This window comes from Xenopus tropicalis, chromosome 9, assembly GCF_000004195.4.
Source record: "Xenopus tropicalis strain Nigerian chromosome 9, UCB_Xtro_10.0, whole genome shotgun sequence".
In the NCBI taxonomy this organism is placed as follows: domain Eukaryota; kingdom Metazoa; phylum Chordata; class Amphibia; order Anura; family Pipidae; genus Xenopus; species Xenopus tropicalis.
The window spans coordinates 24,236,049-24,259,311 of NC_030685.2; positions in this window are offsets into that span (position 1 = coordinate 24,236,049).

Here is a 23,263-nt window from a genome sequence, read left to right on the forward strand (position 1 = left end):
AAAAAAAAATAAAGCAAAGAAGTTGCACAGTTGCTTTTTGGGAAAAAGAGGTATGATACATACTCCTATTCTATTATAAACATAATACTTGATTTGTAGTTGATGTTTAGATGGCTCATTCAAATATCAGTTGGGCTAAAAACATGACTGAGATTATTTGAGAGTATTTTTGTGTTGTGAATCCATGAATTACATAAATGTGACTGGGCTACATTTCCACTATACATACTGGACTACAGTTATTATCATACCTACACCATAACTCCCAATTATCCACATATAGGCAGAACCTCCCAAATTGCAGAATATATCTGCCTGGTTCCTGTGGGGTTTTGGTGAATCAGGGCGAATCTGGGATGGGATTTGGGCTAAATTGTCCTAATTTTTTTATTATTAGGGGGCCGATTCACTAAAGGTCGATAACGCTTATCACATGCTTTTTTGAGTTTAAAAGCATGCAATAAATAAGTCCCGATTCATCAAAGTCAATTTTATCGACCTTTAGTGAATCGGCCCCTATGTGTGCCTCCAAATCTGTCCTTCCTGATTAATTAAGTAATTGATTAATTTATACACACAGACACTATTGCACATTTTGTAAAGTTACCAGGGATTATAGGTGTAGGGGTATCTATGATAAAAAAACAAATTATACAGATATATATCAGATTCTGAAAATACAAACTACACTACACACTCACACAGCTGGAGATACATTCGGAAGCAATCTATTTTTTGGGGGGCAAATAAATACACATTTTGGGCCACTTGCACCGGGCAAATTTCACCCCAATTACCAGCAATGGCATTTGTCAGGCTATTGTAGACTTAAAAAGACACATTAGTGTATAAAAAGGAAGCAACCAACTGAGAGGTGCCAGTGGGGGTGAGTGCAAGGGGGAGGTAGCAGGGTGCAGGTTTTTTGTTTGAGTAAAGACTATGAATAGGCATCATGGAGCACACATACAGTTTCAGAAGAAACACAGATAAGGACATACCAGGTGGCTTTGCTGTAGTGGTAGCTGTAGTAAAATTTTTAAAAAAAGTGTTTAAAAGCAATACATTCACTGTTTTGCACATGCAGTCCCTAATAGCAATAAAGTGAATTTTTAAAGGTAAACTTGTCTTACAATTACCCCTACCCTGTATGTTATTTTCTAATACAACCACAATGCTTATAGAATTTTCTCCAACCCATTAACATCTTCTGTTTTTTTGCTGTGTCCCCAGATACTAAACTGAGCACTTGTAGCTGGCTCTTTCCCCAGGTACAAAAATAGGATGAACATTGGGCACAGAAAACAGAGAAATCCTGGACCTCAGGGTATAGAGGCTTCATTTGGGCTCTAAGAGCAAGTTAATTGATAGTAAGGCTGGCATAGCATTTGAGTGGTTGGGTAAATGCACTGCCACTGAGCAAAATGGTTAAACTGAAGAAGCTGCTTAGGGGATTTTATATGTTCTGTTATTGGAAACTTTACTACATTACTACAAAATTGTTATGGAAAATTCAGATATCGAAAGTCGTTTGAGGTCATTAGGCAAGGTTTATTAGCCAAGTACGTGGGTCCTGAGCAAAAGCTAGTCAGAACTACAGAACAAAGATAGCACGGGGTTTATATAGACTTTGTGACAGTAGCATATGTCATAAGAAACATATGAGCACAGGCATTACCAGTGTAGCATAGAAATATCAGTAGTGATGAGCGAATCTGTTCAGTTTTGCTTCGCCGAAAAATTCGCGAATCTTTCAAAAGATCCAAGAAACAGCGAATAATTCACAAAACGGCAAAAATGTCGTGCGGTGAAAAAATATTGTCATCCGCGACTATTCTTTTGCCGCCCGCAGCTATTCTTTTGTCGCCCGCAGCTATTATTTTGTCGCGCGCAGCTATTATTTTGTCGCACGGCTATTATTTTGTTGCCCGTGGCTATTATTTTGTTGCACGGCTATTCTATTATTTCGTCGCCGCTGCTATTATTTTATACATGCCTGGCGAAACATTTCGCTCATCACTAAATATCAGTTCACAGCACAGAAAAGATCTTTGCCAAATAGGTGGTTCTGTCTTCAAGGCTATAGGTGACGTAACTAAGGCTAGCTTGAGAACAGAATCCATCCATTCATTCTTTATCATGATCATGCTATATGAACACAGAATGGAGTTGACACTTACCAGGGATTGTGGGAGTAGTAGTAACTGTGACAAAAAAATAAGATTTTTCAGTTAAAATGGCATTTTCATTTTTTCTCTGCAGCATTTATTAGAAACTTGTTACTAAAGGAGTTATGGGCTGGGTCTTCAAATATGTCCTTACTGAGTTATTCATACAACCAGGCAGTATTATGTATTCTGTAAACTTACCAGGGATTGTAGGAATAGTTGTATCTGTGATGAAAAAAAAATATTCAGGTATGGGTATCAAAATCCAGAAATAACAATAGGGCAATGTTTTATAGGTAAACTTAAGTCTTTAAAATAACCTCGTGTGTATGTTATTCTCCAGAGCAACATCAAAGCAGTAGGGTGATTCCTATAATCGTGGTACTTATTGTGCTAATTATATGTAATAAATATAATATCGTAATATATCCAATTTTATGTATTGTGCACAGAAGATACAAAATATAATATACTCGTTCCAGGATATACCCCCATGCACTTACTAGGGACTGTGGGTGTGCTTGTATCTGTAAAAACAAAAGTTCAGCTTTAAGTAAAAAGTTGTATTAAGAAAGAAAATGACTATAAATTACCCCTATACCAGCACCTACACTACATTACTGTATATGTACATGCATGCAAATATCTTTCTTTGATGTTACTGGTCCTTGAAACAGAACAAAGAAGTAGGCTAGAAATGTTGGACATTATGTTTTGGGTTTCTGTACCAGCCCAAGGCAACCACAGCCCTTTAGCAGGGAAGATCTGTGCCTCCAAAGATGCCCCAGTAGCTCCCCATCTTCTTTTCTGCTGATTCCCTACACATGCTCTGTGCTGCTGTCACTTACCTGAGCTTAGGGACCCACTCACAATATACTGTATATATAGAATATAAATGTCATGATACAAGGCTGACACTAATCTTATTGCTCAACAAGGAATTATATAAATGCGATGACTTCCATACTACCATACTGCAATTTCCGCCATACTTCATTTTACTTTCATGATATCTGCCAATTGCTCATTTAAGCCAAACAGTCCAAATTGCACAACATTTCTTACTGGAAACTTATGGGGTTTTGGTGGAACATTAGGCATGTCTTGAATGGATTTGGGGTGGGGCCTAAATTGTCCCATATTGTACACCCATTTTGCTTTTTTAGGGGTCCCATTGATTAAAGCGCAATTTTTTTTATTTTTTTTTTAAATCGTATTTTTTCTACTTTATAGAACTTTTCGTAATGTCCACAATTATATTATTAAAATTCCACAACTTTTTTGTGGTTTTCATTGACTTCCACAAAAAGTTGTATTTATCACAAAGACTACGATCATTTTGGAATTCATTCATGCTTTGGTATCGTGACAATTAGTGATGAGCGAATCTGTCCCGTTTCGTTTCGCCGAAAAATTTGAAACGGCGGAAATGTCACGCGCCAAAAAAAAATTGTTGCCCGCGGCTATTATTTTGTTGCCCGCAGCTATACTTTAATCGCGTGGCTATTATTTTGTCACTTGTGGCTATTCTTTTGTCGCCCGCGGCTATTCTTTTGACGCGACAATTTTTGGTCGCGCTGTGAATTCTTCCGCGGCAAGTTTTTTCATCCGTTTCGCGAAACAATCCAATGGCGAAATGCGTAAATTCGCCACGAATCCATGCCTGGCGAAACATTTCGCCCATCACTAGTAACTATCTTTTGGTCAGGTTGGAGCTGCAGAGTGCTGCTGAGTCCTATGGAAGGCTTCCAAAATCATACATTAAAGGTTTCAAACCCAGAAAAGTTTTTGCGACGTTTGCGAACGTTCGGATCTGAAAATTTGGGGACTTTCGGAATGCAACCAGGACCGAGAAAAGAATTTTTGTGACTTTTTTGAACATCAGAAATTATCATGATTACCAATCGTGATTTTAAACACCCAAAATTGGTGGTTTAATGAATGGGCCCCTATGTGTACTGTAGGGTACAGTGGTTCATACTGGGCTCCTATAGCAAGTTAATTGATAGTAAGGCTGGCAAAATGTTTGCAGGGCTTTCTAAACACACTGCCACTAAGCAAAATCTTAGCAGAAAACTGCAATGATGTAAACAATATTGTAAAAAAAAAAGTGGTAACTATATAAGTTATACACAGTTGTATGTACTGTGCATGGAAGATACAAAAATATTATATGCATTTTGCAAATCTAACCCCCATCTATCCAAAATCTATCCCCATGCACTTACTTGGGACTGTGGGAGTGTTAGTATCTGTGAAGAAAAAAGTTCCATTAAGTTTAAAAAGTTGTATAGAGAACAAAATGAAATATAAATTACCCCTATAACAACGCCTACATTACATTATATTTAAATGCATTCAGAAAATGTTAACATTATTACATTGCTTTTTTTTTTTTTTTAATTTTAAAGCTTCTTTAATTCTATACCACCCATAGTTTGTAGGATTTTTGTCAAAATTTTGAATAAGGTATATTTTCAACGAAAATTTAGCGACTTTTTCATCGCCGCCACGATTTTTTCGTATTTTTTCGTCACTGTCACGATTTTATCGTATTTTGCGCAACTCTTTCATCACCGTCGCAATTTTTTCATATTGAGCAATTGTAAACGGCGGAAAAACCAATCCGATTTTTCCACGACGGCGACGAAAAAGTCACGAAATATATACAATAAAGTCGTAACGGCGCCGAAAAAGCCGCGCAAAATAAAGATCATTACGAAAAAAACGCATTCGGATGCTTTCGGACATTCGTGAATAGGTAAATGTGCCCCTAGGTGTCTACCACTTACTTGGGATTGTAAATGTAGTAGTAATAGTAGTAGTATCTGTAAAAAAACAAATACAATTTTTTGTACCATATACTGTAGGTTACTATAAAAATATCCTTTATAATTAACATATACAGGTATAGGACCCCTTATCCAAAATGCTCGGGACCAAGGGTATTCCGTATAAGGGGTCTTTCCGTAATTTGGATTTCCACACCTTAAGTCTATTAAAAAATCAATAAAACATTAATTAAACCCAGTAGGATTGTTTTGCCTCCAATAAGGATTATTTATATCTTAGTTGGGATCAATTACAAGGTACTGTTTTATTTCTACAGAAAAAAAGGAAATCAGTTTTAAAATTCAGAATTATTTGATTAAAATGGAGTCTATGGGAGATGGCCTTCCCGTAATTCGGAGCTTTCTGGATAACGGGTTTCCGGATAAGGGATCCCATACCTGTACTTTATTTCACGCTCAAATAGTGTTACATTTGTTATATAATATATATATATATATATATAATTACACTTATTTACAAAACTGCAGCATTTAAATTAAAACTAAGCTTCCCCTTTGATATAAATTATTGTGGATGCATTAAATTTATATTTTTTTTATTTGGACAAATATCAAATCCACCACAGAGGATTGGGCCAGATAATCAAAACTAAAACCATATCATGTAAATTGAATATTCAACATTGTGTTTTGGTACCATGCCGTAGAAAAAAATCAGAAACAGATCATGCAGTTGCCACTTACAAGGGACCGTAGGTGATGAAGTATCTGTGAAGGGCAACGTTAAACATATTAGAAATAGTGATGGGCGAAATATTTCGGCAGGCATGGATTCGCAGCAGATTTCCGTGTTTCGCCATTGGCGGATTGATTTGCGAAACAGATGAAAAAATTCGCCACGGAAAAATTCGCCGCACGTCCAAAAATTGCGGCAAAATAATGCCCGCGCGACAAAATAATAGCCGCGTGACAAAATAATAGCTACGGGCGACAAAATAATAGCCGGGGGCGATAAAATAATAGTCACGGGCAACAATTTTTTTGCCGCACAACATTTTCGCCGTTTCTCGAATTTTTCGCTGTTTCGCGGATCTTTTGAAAGATTCGCAAATTTTTAGGCAAAGCGAAACGGAACAGATTCGCTCATCACTAATTAGAAAGAATTATTTTATATGACCTTCAAAGTATATTTGTAATAAATATAAATCTATAACAAAGTATTTCAGTATAATATCTAAAAAACATTTGTTATGGTAATGAAAGTAATATTGAAGTGTGTTTTTTATTCTGAGGGCCAGTATATAACCTGTGTATTTTATTTTACTATAAAAGTGGGCATAACACGAAACACTTCCTGTGACTTTCAAGCTAACACAGAGCTTCCCCTTTGTTATAATGTTATATGTAGGGATGGGCGAAATGTTTCGGCAGACATGGATTTCCGCGTTTCGCCATTGGCGGATTGTTTTGCGAAATGGATGAAAAAATTTGCCACAGAAAAATTCGCCGTGCGTCCAAAAATTGTCGCAGGCGTCAAAAGAATAGGTGCGGGCGATGAAATAATAGCTGCGCGCCGAAATAATAGCCGCGGGCAACAAAATAATAGCCGCGCAACGAAATAATAGCCGCGGGCGACAATTTTTTTTGACGGGCAACATTTTCGCTGTTTCGGGACAGATTCGCTCATCACTAGTTATATGTAATACCTTTGGGTGGCTTTTTATAAAACTATATCTACTAGAGTTGTACCAGAATTTATGCCAAAAGACTTAATGAAACGCAAGTATACAGTATGGAAAGGTTTCAGGAGCCAATCAACATGCCTGTATGTTTTTGGAGTAGGAGGGTTAGAACCAGAGTACCCAGAGGAAACACAGAGATTCAGAGAAAACATGCAAACGCCTTTCAGATAGTGCCCTGGCTGGACCTGTTTGCACTGATTACTTTCTTTCCTATTTGAAATATAAATTAAAATCAGATTTCTAAATACAACTACTATAGGGCACAATGTGGTAACAGTGCATGTTCTGTTTCTGGAATGTTCTGTTAGTTGGATAGTACTATTGTAGCGACAAAGTAGTAAAATTGTAGAGGGAAAAATAATCCAAAAAATATTCTTGCAAAATGCAAAAAGATTAAAACCTGTCCCTAGTTTATAAGTGTAGTAGTACTCCTCATAAGATTCTTTTTCAAACTTACGTATAGGTGTTTATAAAACATATGTACAGTATATACTGTATATATATATATATATACATACTGTATATTATATAATAGAAGCACTGGTAATAAAATTACATATACTACCAGAATTTATGCCAATAGAGTACTCTTTAAAAGACTTGGTGAAGTCCGTTTAATCACATGGGAAGATATCGGATAACTTATGTATTTTATTTCCTGTTATTTATATAACGAATGTTCTCTAATTTTGTCCCTTCCTGCAATTTGTCCCTTGATACCAAAGTTAAATTCATTTTTTAATTTGGGCAAATGCTGAATCCTCTATAGAGTATAAAACCAAATGCTAAATCAAAACCAAATCCATATCATGTAAATTGATTAATAAATTGAATAGTAATTGAATAATAAACATTGTGTTTTTGTTCCATGGAAATAGAAAATGATCAGAAAAATATGTATTTGCCACTTACAAGGGACCGTAGGAGTTGTAGTATCTGTAAAGGGCAACATTAAAACAGTTTAGAAAGATTTTTTATTTTTTTTTAATGACCTTCAGTTTAAGTATACTTGCAAAAAATATAAATCTATAACAAAATATTTCAGGAAAATTTCTAAAAATCATATTTGTATGGGAACGATTTTTGTAATACCCAAGTTAAAATCAGATTTCTATATGCAAGTTCTATAAAGCACAATAGGGTTGATTCACTAAAGTGCGTTAATTTGTATTGCACGCTTTTTTGTGTTAAAAAGTACAGTACAGTATTATCGCATATGTTAATTTGCGCGCAAACACATGCAGTAATGTTAACACATGCGTTAATAAGAGCGCAGAAAAGAATACTAACGCATGATTCACAAACACTTACGCGCTAAATATCGCATTAGACTATGCGAAAATTAACACCTACTTGGGGCAGCGGTAATTATAGAAAAGTACAGTTAATGAGCTTTTGGCAATAAAATATGGACTTTGTAGTGTTATTTATTCAAGTCTGTGTTGGCCCTAGAGTGATGTAGCCTCCAGTTTGCCACATATAAATAGTGCATATAAATAGTAGCCACATATAAATAGTAGCATATAAATAGTAGCCACATATAAATAGTAGCATATAAATAGTAGCCACATATAAATAGTAGCATATAAATAGTAGCCACATATAAATAGTAGCATATAAATAGTAGCCACATACAAATAGTAGCATATAAATAGTAGCATATAAATAGTAGCCGCATATAAATAGTAGCATAGAAATATTTATATGCTGCTACTATTTATATGAGGCTACTATTTATACGTTAGCGCACATAATAATAGACGTTAATTAGCGCGCATGTGGTAAATGCGGAACTATGCTTATAGTGAATCGTGCGTTAAGTGGCGAAAATTTAGATGCAATAAAATTTTTATCGCGCGCTATAAATAGTGCACATTTTAACTCACTTTAGTGAATCAGCCCTAATGAGTGCATTTCAAATGTAAAATATTGTTTGCCCAATATCACGAGATACCCATGTAATTGGCACTTACAAGGGACTGTAGGTGTTGCTGTATCTGTGAAAATAAAGGACACCATTTAAACATATTAGATAAAAATAATTGAAAAGTTACCTAAAATCTATAAACATATTGCAGTATAATTTCTAAAAATCAGATATGTTTTTTCTAGGAATGAGAACACAATTGAGACGTTTTTACTTTATCCATATATATTAAATAATATTTATAAAATGTTCTAGACAAAAAGCAATGTGGCCATACCAGGTTTCTTTGTTGTTGCTATGGTAGCCATTGTGGTAGCTGTGACAATAAATAAACAGTGTCACGTACAATAGAAGCAGTGGTAGTTTTACACAACTCAGTAGCTTCACCTAAGTCATAGAATAGAACATGTAAAAACTAATCTCCTAGGCCTAATCCATGTTAAAAGATAAAAAAAATCCCACCTTAGCAAAAAATTAGGCAATTGTGTATTCCATAATTGGAAAATATAGTTTAATAATTGAGGGTATTTTGCAACTGCCACTTACTTGGGGTTGTAGCTGCAGTAGTATCTAGGAAAAACAAGCAAAAGTACTGTAGTTACAACCTGTTTCATATACAAGATTACAGTAATGTTCCGTGTGTTTTGTGTATATACACTGATGCTGAACATAGCTAAAATGTAATCCTTATTTACAGAAAGGATTTTAGAAGGTCTGTGCATTTATTTTTATACCCAAAACGTGTACAATTTGTTAGGGGGGTAGTACTATTTTATTTGTTTAAAAATTAGTAAACATTGTAGAGGGAAAAGAAATGCAAAAACTTTCATACAAAATACACTAAAAAATTAAAACATGTCCCCAGCACAAGGATACAAAGAGACACTTACTTGGGATTGTGGGTATAGTAGTAGTATCTATAAAAAACATATCAAACTTTTTTTATACCATATAAGCAACTAAAAAAAAATATGTCTCATAAGGTTTTTATTAACAGTTTTTGCTCAAGGTGGCTACATATATAGTAATTATGTTTAAAAATTAGATGGAATACAATTAACATACACTTAGGGGCACATTTACTAATCCACGAATCCGAATGGGAAAAATTCGGATTGGAAAACGAACAGTTTAAGACTTTTTCGTATTTTTTGTGATTTTTTCGTTGCCATTACGACTTTTTCGTAACCATTACGACTTGCGGGAATTGTTGCGACTTTTTCGTAGCCGTTACAATTTGCTCGTATATTGTCGCGACTTTTTCGTATTGAGCGCTCGTAAACGGCGGGCAATGGCACTCTGCAGCTCTAACCTGGCCCAAGGAAAGTCTCCCATAGGGCTCAATGGCACTCTGCAGCTCTAACCTGGCCCAAGGAAAGTCTCCCATAGGGCTCAATGGCACTCTGCAGCTCCAACCTGGCCCAAGGAAAGTCTCCCATAGGGCTCAATGGCACTCTGCAGCTCCAACCCGGCCCAAGGAAAGTCTCCCATAGGGCTCAATGGCACTCTGCAGCTCCAACCCAGCCCAAGGAAAGTGTCCCATAGGGCTCAATGGCACTCTGCAGCTCCAACCCGGCCCAAGGAAAGTCTCCCATAGGGCTCAATGGCACTCTGCAGCTCCAACCCGGCCCAAGGAAAGTCTCCCATAGGGCTCAATGGCACTCTGCAGCTCCAACCCAGCCCAAGGAAAGTCTCCCATAGGGCTCAATGGCACTCTGCAGCTCCAACCCGGCCCAAGGAAAGTCTCCCATAGGGCTCAATGGCACTCTGCAGCTCCAACCCGGCCCAAGGAAAGTCTCCCATAGGGCTCAATGGCACTCTGCAGCTCCAACCCGGCCCAAGGAAAGTCTCCCATAGGGCTCAATGGCACTCTGCAGCTCCAACCTGGCCCAAGGAAAGTCACGATACTGAAGCTTGAATGAATCCGAAACTTTCGTACTTGGCGCACAGGCTACGAAAAAGTCGCGACAATTCGCGCAAATCGTAACGACTACGAAAAAGTCGCAACAATTTACGAAAAAAACGCAAAATACCGATCATTACGAAAAAAACGCATTCGGACGCCTTCGGAGCGTTCGTGGATTAGTAAATGTGCCCCTTAATTTCACACTTGAACATTGGTAACTGTGTCATATAATAAAACATCTCTTTACAAAACTACAGCATTTAAATTAAAACTAAGCTTCCCGTTTGGTATAAATTATTATGGATGCACTGAATTCATTCAAGACAGAGCTTCTCCATTGATTTTTGGCATAAATTGTATATGTAATACCCAAGTTTCTATATGCAACTTCTATAAAGCACAATGAAATGGAAAATATTTTTTGCCCAATATCACGAGATACCCATGTAATTGGCACTTACAAGGGACTGTAGATGTTGTTGTATCTGTGAAAATAAAGGACAATGTTTAAACATATTAGATCAAAACTATTTAAAAGTTACCTTAAATCTATAAACATATTGCAGTATATTTTCTAAAAATCAGATATGTTTTTTCTAGTAATGAGAACACAAGTGAGTTCTAGACAAAAAGCAATGAGGACATACCAGGTTTCGTTGTTGTTGCTATGGTAGCCATTGTGGTAGCTGTGACAATAAATAAACAGTGTCACGTACAATAGAAGCAATGGTACTTTTACAGTATTAACAACTCAGAAGCTTTACCTAAGTCATAGAATAAAAAATGTAAAAACTAGGCCTTTTCCATGTTAAAAAGATAAAAATTCCCACCTTAGCAAAAGATTAGGTGATTGTGTATCCCACAAATGGAAAATATAGTTTAATACTCGAAGGTACTGTGCAACTGCCACTTACTTGGTGTTGTAGCTGCAGTAGTGTCTGTGGAAAATCTGTTTCATATACAGGACTATAATAATGTTCTTTGTGTTTTGTGTATATACGCTGTTGCTGAATATAGCTAAAATGTACTAATTATTTACAGAAATTATTTTAGGGGGTCTGTGCATTTATTTTTATGCTCAAAAAAATGTCAAATTTGTTAGTGGGATAGTATTATTTTAGCCACAAGTTAGTAAACTTTGTAGAGGGAAAAGAAATGCAAAAACTTCCATGCAAAATGCAATAAAAAATTGAAACATGTCCAGTGTCGGGCTGAGACCCCAGGGGCCCACCAGAAAACCTTAGACCTTGGGCCCACTCTCCAATCTTTTTTTAATCTTTTCCTCACTTGACCATTTCATTCTCTAAGTCTCTTTTATTTACATGTTACATCTATCCTTCCATCTATTTCTCCTCTTTGTTCCCATTTAGAAATAAGGAATGACCATGAAGTAGGCCAAATGGTCAGGAGCAGGAGGGCCCACTGACACCTGGGCCCACCGGGAATTTCTCTGTTATCCCTGTGGGCTAGTCCAACACTGAACACTGAATGTCCCCAGCAGAAAGATACAGTGAGACTAACACTTACTTGGAATTGTGGGTGTAAAAAACATATAAAAATGCTTATACCATATAAGCGACTGTAAAAATATACCTCATAAGTTTTTTTTAACTCTTTTCTGACACAGTTTTTGCTTAAAGTGGCTACATATATAGAAATGATGTTTAAAAGTTAGATGGAGGCACATTATAATTAATATACACATAGGGGCCCATTTACTAAACAATTTTGAGAAAAATGCGTATTTTTTCTAAGTTATAGGACATTTTGGAATGTATGCGAAAAGTTAATTAAATTTCCACAAGTTTTTCATGGTTTTCGTAAAATTTCCACGGAAAAAAAATCATTCTTTGCGCAAAGAATATGAACAATTTGGAATTCGTTAACGCTTTGGTTACACTTTCATCGGGACTATCTTTTCTCCAGGTTTGATCTTTCGAGTGCCATTGAGTCCTATGGAAGGCTTCCAAAGCCAGACATGGAAGGCTTCAAAGCAAGAAAGGTTTTGTAACTTTCGGAACACAATTGCGATATTTTCGTACAAACAATAAAAGCATTGAACATTAGAAATTATCGTGGTTACTCCATATTTATACCGTATCGTGTTTTAAGCCCGAAAAAGATGGATTTTAGTAAATGTGCCCTTAAACATTGTTATACTTACTTCGGATTGTGGGTGTAGTAGTAGTAGTAGTAGTAGTAGTATCTGTAAAAAACATATCAGAAATGATTAAACCATATAAGCGAGCAGGCACATTTTTTGTTTAAGATAGCTACAAATGTAATACTTATTATTAGAAATTATTTGGGGTTGCATAACTATAACCTTATATATTTAACTTTACACTCAAAAATCATTACAATTGTCATTAAAATTGTCATTAAATGCAACACCTCTGGCTACATATATAGTAATTGTTCTTAAAAATTAGATGGAGACACTTGATTTCACACTTAAACATTGTTAAATGAGTCATATAATAAAACACCTCTTTACAAACCTGAAGCATTTAAATTAAAACTAAGCTTCCCCTTTGGTATAAATGATTATGGATGCACTGAATTCATTTATTCATTTTTAAATTTGGACAAATGCTGAACCGTCCAGAGAGGATAAAGCCAAATACTAAATCAAAACCAAAACCATATCATGAAAACTTGAAAACTTGAAATAAAATTGTCAGAAAAAGATCATGTATTTGCCACTTACAAGGAACCGTAGGAGTTGTAGTATCTGTGGGCAACATTGAAACATATTAGAAAGATTTTTTTTATTTTTAATGACCTTCACGTGAAACTTAAGTATATTTGCACTTAATATCATTCTATAAAAAATGTCAGTATAATTTTCTAAAAATCAGTTTTTACAAACCTGCATGCACTGATTACTTTCTTTCCCATTTGAGAAACAAATTAAAATTAGATATCTATATACCCCTTCTATAAAGCACAATAAGGGACTTTGATGTAAAAAAAAAACATTTTTGCCCCTTTTTATTATTTTTTTTTTATTAATACAAACATTTTAGGCCAGGCAGGTTTTAGAGGCAAAACTCTATAAAAAAAACACTCTAATTTGAGAATTTTGTTGCCATAATTTAGCCCCATAAACATAGTACTATAAAATGCTTATTTATCAAAATTCCCGTTTTTATCAGTTCAAATAAACTCAAAGGGGCTGATTTACTAAGATACGAATTTGAATCCGAATTGGAAAAATTCCGATTGGAAAACAAACATTTTGCGACTTTTTCGTATTTTTTGCGATTTTTTCGGCGCCTTTACGACTTTTCGGAAATTATCGTGACTTTTTCGTTACCAATACGATTTGCGCGAAAAAACGCGAGTTTTTCGTAGCCATTCCGAAAGTTGCGCAAAATCTGGCGATTTTTTCGTAGCGTCGAAACTTGCGCGAAAAGTCGCGCCTTTTTCGTAGCGTTAAAACTTAAAAGGCGCAACGTTTCGTGCAAGTTTTAACTCTACGAAAAAATCTCAACTTTTCGCGCAAGTTTTAACGCTACAAAAAAATCGCCAGATTTTGCGCAACTTTCGGAATGGCTACGAAAAACTCACGTTTTTTCGCAAAAATCGTATTGGTAACGAAAAAGTCGCAATAATTTCCGAAAAAATCGCAAAATACCGATCATTACGAAAAAAACGCAATCGGACGCATTTGGCCCGTTCGTGGGTTAGTAAATGTGCCCCAAAGTTTTACAAAACTCAAATGTTTGCTTATTTATTAAAAAAATTCAAACCTAAAAAACACAATTAAATAAAACCATGAAAAGCATTAAATTTGTATTCTACTAATCATTTTCAAAATCAATTCAGAAAATTCAAATTAAAAAAAATACTAAAAACTTGAATAAAAAGAAATCACCTAAATTTCTGCATAGGTCAACTCCTATTGACTTCTACATGAACTCAAAAGCTTTCAAATGCCAAAGTTTTACATTAAAGTTCTTTGAGCTCAAATAATATCAAATATTCACATTTTGGAAAGCCAAAATTCATGAATTTCATGTTTCAGCACATTGATGAATCCGCCCATGTATTGTATATTGTAGTTTTGTAGAATATCACAAGATACCCATGTAATTGGCACTTACAAGGGACTGTTGCGCTTGTGGAATCTGTGAATAAAAAGGACAATATTGAAACATATTACGTAGAACAAAAATATTGCAGCATATTTTCTAAAAATCATATATGTTAGGATTTTATTTTCTGTATCTCACAAATGAAAGGTTTTTGATCAAGGAAACTGCAACTTACTTGGGGTTGTAGTGGGTGTAGTATCTGTAAAAAACAAGTTAAAGTAGTTACCGCCTATATCATATAAAAGACTATAATATTGTTCCTTATGGATTTAACTGTTTTTGGAGATATACACTGTTGTCGAACATAGCTAAAATGTAATCATTATTCATGGAAATGATTTTGGGGGGAGGGTTCTATATGAGTCTGTGCATTTAATTATGCACCCAAAAAAATATAAAAATTTTTGAAAAATGAAATACATAAGGTGTGAATAATCATAGGGGCAGATTTACTAATCCACGAACGGACCGAAAGCGTCCGAACGCGGTTTTTCATAATAATCAGTATTTTTGCAACTTTTTCGTCGCCGTTGCGACTTTTCCGTATGTCCTGCATTTTTTCCGTCGCTGTTACGACTTTATCGTATATTTTCCGCAACTTTTTCGCCGCCGTCGCGGAAAAATCGGATTGGTTTTTCCGCCGTTTACAATTGCTCAATATGAAAAAATCACGACGGCGATGAAAAGGTCACGCAAAATACGATAAAGTCGTGACGGCGACGAAAAAATCGCGCAAAATACAAAAAAAACCCGCCGGCGACGAAAAAGTCGCAAAATTTTCGTTCCCAATCCGATTTTTTCCAATTTGGGATTCGGATTTGTGGATTAGTAAATGTGCCCCTTAGAGTGCTTAGAGAAAAGAGTTGTATAAACTCCAAATGGTATAAATTTGAATTAAACTCGATCATTGCTGTATTTATAAAATGTCATGATAATGCTTCATACGAAAATTTCAAGTTTACATTCGAAAATTCAGATGTTTTTCGAGTTGAAAGTATTGTTAAAACTTGAAAGATTTGAATTTAAATGGACATTCATTTCCATTAATCCTGTTTATTTTTCCCAGACGGGAATTACTCCAGCAGCCATTTTAAGTGCATTGGCACTCATTATTGGAAAAACAATAATGTGTTTAAGTTTCACTTGAAACTGGGTGAAATAGAAAACAATGAGGGGATTAACTTCCCTTTAAAACGTGTGAAACTGAAAACAATGTCAGGCTGTCGCTGAGTATTCTATTCCTCTACTTTTCTAAGCCTCCATAGGACTCAATGGAACTTGACAGATCAAACCTGCTGAATTTTTTTCGACAACAATAAAGTTAACTAAACATTAATAAATCATAAATTATGGGAGTTATTTTTTTAAAAATGGCGAATTTTCAGGGAACAATAATAAAATGGTGAAAACCCATTCGTAAATCTCGAAACTATCTAAAAGTAAGAACAAATCCGACTTTATCTCAAAATGTGCCCCTTTATGTATCCCACAAATGAGAAACATTTAATACTCAAGGATACTACAGTGCAACTGTCACTTACTTGGGGTTGTAGTTGCAGTAGTATCTGTAAAAAATAAGTTAAAGTAGTTACTTCCTATACCATATACAAGACTATAAAACTATTTCTCAAGTTTTCAATAGTTTTTTGAGCATACACACTGTTGCTGAACAAAGGTAAAATGTAATAATTATTCATGAAACTAATTTGAGTGGGGGCATCTATATAAATCTGTGCATTTAATTTTACACCGAAAAAAGGAAAAAAATGTCCGTAAAATTTAAACTAACCCAAAGCTTCCCCTTTGGCATAAATTCAACACAGTACAACCTCAGTTTTATATCCCCAGATTTTACGTTTTACTAAAACACCATTTTTTTTTTATTGCCCCATAAAGGAAAGCTGTGTGTTTTACTCTGGGTTTTATGATCTCCTGGAATTTAAACTTTGATGCCGCCCCCTGGGAAGCATTAAATCTGGGTTCTACTGTATGTAATACTTTTGGGTGTGCTGTTTAGAGATGTAGCGAACTGTTCGCCGGCGAACTAATTCGCGCGAACATCGGGTGTTCGCAAGTCCGCAAATTCGCGAACTTTTCGTGATGTTCGCAAGTTGGGTTCGCCGGCACCGAAAAAATCGCAAAACTTACGATAACGGTACGAATGCTCCGAAAAAATCGCAAAACTTACGATAACGTTACGAAAAAATCGCAAAACTTACGATAACGGTACGAATGCTCCGAAAAAGTCGCAAAACTTACGATAACGGTACGAATGATCCGAAAAAGTCGCAAAACTTACGATAACGTTACGAAAGCTCCGAAAAAGTCGCAAAACTTACGATAACGGTACGAATGATCCGAAAAAGTCGCAAAACTTACGATAACGTTACGAAAGCTCCGAAAAAGTCGCAAAACTTACGATAACGGTACGAATGTCCCGAAAAAGTCGCAAAACTTACGATAACGTTACGAAAGCTCCGAAAAAGTCGCAAAACTTACGATAACAGTACGAAAGCTCCGAAAAAGTCGCAAAACTTACGATAACTTTACGAAAGCGCCGGAAAATACGAAAAAGTCGCAAAATTACCGATCATTTCGAAAAACGGCGTGTGTGTCAATTTTTCAGAGGTTTTTGCCCTTGATCCCCCTCCTGCATGTCACTGTCCAGGTCGTGGCACCCTTTAAACAACTTTAAAATCAGTTTTCTGGGCAGAAATGGCTTTTCTATTTTTTAAAGTTTGCCTTCCCATTGAAGTCTATGGGGTTCGCAAAGTTCGCGAATATTCGCAATTTTTGGCGGAAGTTCGCGAACAGGTTCGCGAACTTTTTTTTTGAGGTTCGCTACATCCCTAGTGCTGTTTCTAAACATGCATTTACCAGAGTTATACCAGGGTATATGCCAAAAGATATAAGGGCTCATCTTTGAGCAGCAGTGCAATGTGCAAAGTGCTATTACCTTTATATATATATATAAAAATAATATATTTCATTTTACTTATAAACACCTCCTAATTAGGTATGACTTTTAACCTAAGACAGAGCTTCTCCATTATTATTTGGCATAAATTGTATATGTAATACCCAAGTTAAAATTAGGTTTCTATATGCAACTTCTATAAAGCACAATGAGGGCCTTTGATATGTAAAATATTGTTTGCCCAATATCACATGATTCCCATGTAATTGGCACTTACAAGGGACTGTCAGTGTTGTTGTATCTGTGAAAATAAAGGACAACGTTTGAACATATTAGATAAAAACTATTTAAAAATTACCTTAAATCTACAAAACAATTGCAGTATATTTTCTAAAGATCAGATGTTTTTTTTCTAGGAATGAGAACACAATTGAGTTGTATTTACTTTTTAATGTATTTATATTTATTTATATAATATTTATAAAATGTTCTAGACAAAAAGCAATGAGGACATACCAGGTTTCTTTGTTGTTGCTATGGTAGCTGTTGTTGTAGCTGTGACAATAAATAAACAGTGTCACGGACAATAGAAGCAATTGTAACTCAGTAGCTTCCCCAGTCATAAAAAATGTAAAATCAAATCTCCTAGGCCTATTCAATGTTAAAAGATAAAAAATACCACCTTAGCAAAAAAATTAGGCGATTGTGTATCCCACAAATGGAAAATATAGTTTAATACTCGAGGGTACTGTGCGACTGTCACTTACTTGGGGTTGTAGCTCCAGTAGTTTCTGTGGAAAACAAGCAAAGTAGTTACAACCTGTTTCATATACAGGACTATAATAATGTTCCGTGTGTTTTGTGTATATACACTGTTGCTAAACATATCTAAAATCTAATAATTTTATACAGAAATGATTTTAGGGGTTCTGTGTATTCATTTTTATACTAAAAAAATGTAAAATTTGTTAGTAAGATAGTACTATTTTAGTCACAAATTCGTAAACATTGCAGAGGGAAAAGGAATGCAAAATTTAATGTGCAAAATGCAATAAAAAATTAAAATGTCCCCAGCAGAAGGATACAGAGAGACACTTACTTGGGATTGTGGGTGTAGTAGTAGTATCTGTAAAAAACATATCAAACTTTTTTGTACCATATAAGCAACTATAAAAATATGCCTCATAAGTCTTTTTTTAACTCTATTCTGAGTAGGCGCAGTTTTTGCTTAAGTTGGCTACATATATAGTAATTTTGTTTAAAAATTAGATGTAGGTGCATTATAATTAACATACACTTGGGGGGAGATTTACTAATCCACGAACGGTCCAAAGGCGTCCAAATGCGTTTTTTTCATAATGATCAGTATTTTTGCGACTTTTTCGTCGCTATCGCGACTTTTTCGGATATTTTCCACGACTTTTTCGTCGCCGTCACGAAAAAATCGGATTGGTTTTTCTGCCGTTTACAATCGCTCAATAAGAAAAAATTGCGGCGGTGATGAAATAGTCGCGCAAAATACGATAAATTCACGGCGGTGACAAAATTTGCGACATTCCCTTTCGGGATTCGGATTCGTGGATTAGTAAATCTCCCCCTTAATTTCATACTTGAACATTGTTAAATGTGTCATATAATAAACATGTCATTACAGAACTGCAGCATTTAAATTAAAACTAAGCTTCCCCTTTGGTATAAATGATTGTGGATGCACCAAATTAATTTATATTTAAATGCTGAACCGTCCACAGAGTATAAAGCCAAATACTAAGGGGCCCATTTACTTACTCACGAACGGGCCGAATGCGTCCGATTGCGTTTTTTTCGTATTGATCGGTATTTTGCGATTTTTTCGGAAAATTATCGCAACTTTTTCGTTACCAATACGATTTTTGCGGAAAAACGCAAGTTTTTCGTAGCCATTCCGAAAGTTGCGATTTTTTCGTAGTGTTAAAACTTGCGCAAAACGTCGAGCCTTTTAAGTTTTAACGCTACGAAAAAAGCGCAACTTTTCGCGCAAGTTTTAACGCTACGAAAAAATCGCAACTTTCGGAATGGCTACGAAAAACTCACGGTTTTTCGCGCAAATAGTATTGGTAACGAAAAAGTCGCAATAATTTCCGAAAAGTCGTAAAGGCGCCGAAAAAATCGCAAAAAATACGAAAAAGTCGCAAAATGTTCGTTTTCCAATCGGAATTTTTCCAATTCGGTCGGAATTCGTGTCTTAGTAAATCAGCCCCTAAATCTAAACCAAAACCATATCATGAAAACTGAGAAATAAATTGACTAGTAATTGAATAATAAACATTGTGTTTTTGTTCCACAAAAATTGTCACAAAAAGATAATGTATTTGCCACTTACAAGGGACCGTAGGAGTTGTAGTATCTGTGAAGGGCAACATTGAAACATATTAGAAATAATTTTTTATTTTTAATGACCTTCACGTGAAACTTAAGTATATTTGCACTTAATATCATTCCATAAAAAATGTCAGTATAATTTCTAAAAATCAGTTTTTACAAACCTGCATGCATGGTAGCAACATGGCTCCCCTGGGTCATCAGGCACCAGTCACAGTCCTTGCAGAAGTGCAAGGAGCTGATTTGGACACATGTTTTTAAAATCTAGATTCCTTATCATTGGGTTCCTTTCTGCAAACCTGTGTGCACTGGTTGTTTTCTTTCCCCATTTGATAACCAAATTAAAATATGGCTTAAAAAACTAGTCTCTACTAATACTAAGTGGTCTTATGAATGTTTTAATGTCACTTTAGATGCATCTTCTGTATGAAAATCCTATAGTGCTCAATGTAAAACATCAGTGATTTAGATGGATGTAAAAATGTATAAAAATTCTCATAGGTATAACTTTCATAGTTACATAGTTACATAGTTACATAGTTACATAGGGTTGAAAAAAGAACATTGTCCATCAAGGTAAACCCATCCGAGTAAACCCAGCACACAACCTATACTAACCAATCTATACACTCACATACATAAACTATATATATACAACCAGTAATACTAACTGTAGATATTAGTATCACAATAGCCTTGGATATTCTGCTTGTTCAAAAACTCATCCAGGCCCCTCTTAAAGGCATTAACAGAGTCTGCCATTACCACATCACTAGGAAGGGCATTCCACAGCCTCACTGCCCTCACCGTGAAAAACCACCTACGCTGCTTCAAATGGAAGCTCTGTTCCTCTAATCTATAGGGGTGACCTCTGGTGCGCTGATTGTTTTTATGGGAAAAAAGAACATCCCCCAACTGCCTATAATCCCCTCTAATGTACTTGTACAGAGTAATCATGTCCCCTCGCAAGCGCCTCTTTTCCAGAGAAAACAACCCCAACCTCGACAGTCTAACCTCATAGCTTAAATCTTCCATCCCCTTTACCAGTTTAGTTGCACGTCTCTGCACTCTCTCCAGCTCATTAATATCCTTCTTAAGGACTGGAGCCCAAAACTGCACTGCATACTCAAGGTGAGGCCTTACCAGGGACCTATAAAGCGGCAAAAATATGTTCTCATCCCTTGAGTCAATGCCCTTTTTTATACAAGACAGCACTTTATTTGCTGTAGTAGCCACAGAATGACACTGCCTGGAATTAGACAACTTGTGATCTACAAAAACCCCTAGATCCTTCTCCATTAAGGATGCCCCCAACACACTACCATTCAGTAGATAGTTTGCGTTTATATTATTCCTACCAAAGTGCATAACTTTGCACTTGTCAACATTGAACCTCATTTTCCAGTTTGCTGCCCAGTTTTCCAATTTTCATTTGAGAAATCTCCTAATCTTAATCAGAAATTAAGCTTGGAGTGCTCTTTTTGGAGAGCTGGGAGATAAAAGAGTCCATTTTAGTAAAGGTATAACTCAACTCCACGTATAGCCCCCATAAACATATCAAATATGAAAATGTGTTTTTGTTCCATGAAGACACTTGGCACTTACAAGGGACTGTAGGTGTTGTTGTATCTGTAGATAAAGAGGACAACACATGAAAAGATAAACATCGTAACAAAATACCTCTACATATTTTCTAGACATCAGATATGTTTTAGGGTTTTATTCTGGGAATGAAAGCATGCTAAAGGTATGTATGGTTTCTGTAATAACAGCAATATATACTTACCAGGTTTCTTGGTGGTAGTAGTAGCTGTTGTGGTAGCTGCAACAATAAATACACTACTTTGTAATCATACATTTGGTCATTTATACATTCAACCTTTTTGCAGGTAACAGCCACTTTCCTATAATTCAGACAGTAAATAAGCATTTATGCCCAATTTCACCATAATGAGCCTCCCCCACTTCCACTGCTTTGGCAGCTCCATAGTGTGGGAACTACTTTTCTCTCATAGATACATTAGCATTTTTACATCAGAAAATAAAGTAAAATTAAGTGTCCTGTATGTCATAATAAATTTCTAGATTCATATATTAACTGAGTAATATCATAGGCAAACAGTATAGTCCACACTATTTTTCAGTGATTAGAAATCAATGTAATAATCTATACAAAAATGGGAACTTAGCAATAATACTGTTTCCAATGGAAATATCATCATCATATTGTAAATGCTACCAACAAATTAAAGTTTATTTTCCTTATACCAAAGTAGACTGGTGCACTGGAATATCTAAGAAACCTGCTCTTGGTTAGTGCCTTAGCTACCAGTAAGGCAAATGAATCCAGTGAAAATTGCAGATAATTAACATTCTTTTAGCTATTCTCTTTAGATTTCTTAAACTGCACATGCTCATCCTCCACTTCCTGGTTTCCCACCCCTTAATCACCCCCAGGCCTTTAAGCCTGAGTGAACACAGCCACTGTTATACTCCACATCTGCTTTCAAAGAGTATTCTGGAAATTCTGGAGAAACACGCCTCCATTACCTTTCCAGCTACTGTACACATGCAATAGCATATATGTGTATATATATATATATATATGTCTAGTGATGGGCAAAATAATTTGCCAGGCATGGATTTGTGGCAAATTTCCACGTTTTGACATTGGCGGATTATTTCGAGAAAACAGCTGCCAAAATTCACTCTGTAAAAATGCGCCATGTGTCAAAAAAAATTGTTGCACATGTAAAAAAAAAAATTACGCATCAAAAAAATGTTAAATTTTTTGCCATTTCGCGGATCTATTCAAAAATGTGCAAATTTTCCAGCTTGTGAAATGGGACAGATTTGCTCATCACTAGTTACGTCCCAAGAAGTGCTCTTGCTTAACTGTATGTATCAACTTGCCTGGGCGCATATGAAACAACAGATATGAAAAAATAGCATTGCCCTCGACTTTGTGAAAGCACCGGTATAGGATTCCATATCCGGAAACCCAATAGGGTTCAATTTACCCTAGCAACCAGGAAGGTTTAATTAGAAACTGAAATAGTGCAATTGAATAGAAAGGTAAGTAATAACAAGTAACAATAACAATAAAATTGTAGCTCCACAGAGCAATAGTTGTTTTGGATACTGGGGTCAGTGACCTCATCTTAAAGTCAGGGATAGTGATGAGTAAATCTGTCCCATTTTGCTTTGCCGGCAAATTCGCAAAACACTAGGAAAATTTGCAAAATGCATTTGTTGCATGGATTTTTTGCCACGTGTGGTTTTTTTTGCTGCGCAGCACCTATTTTTGACGTGACTGCACCTATTGTTTACACGACCGAGCCCATTTTGAAGCA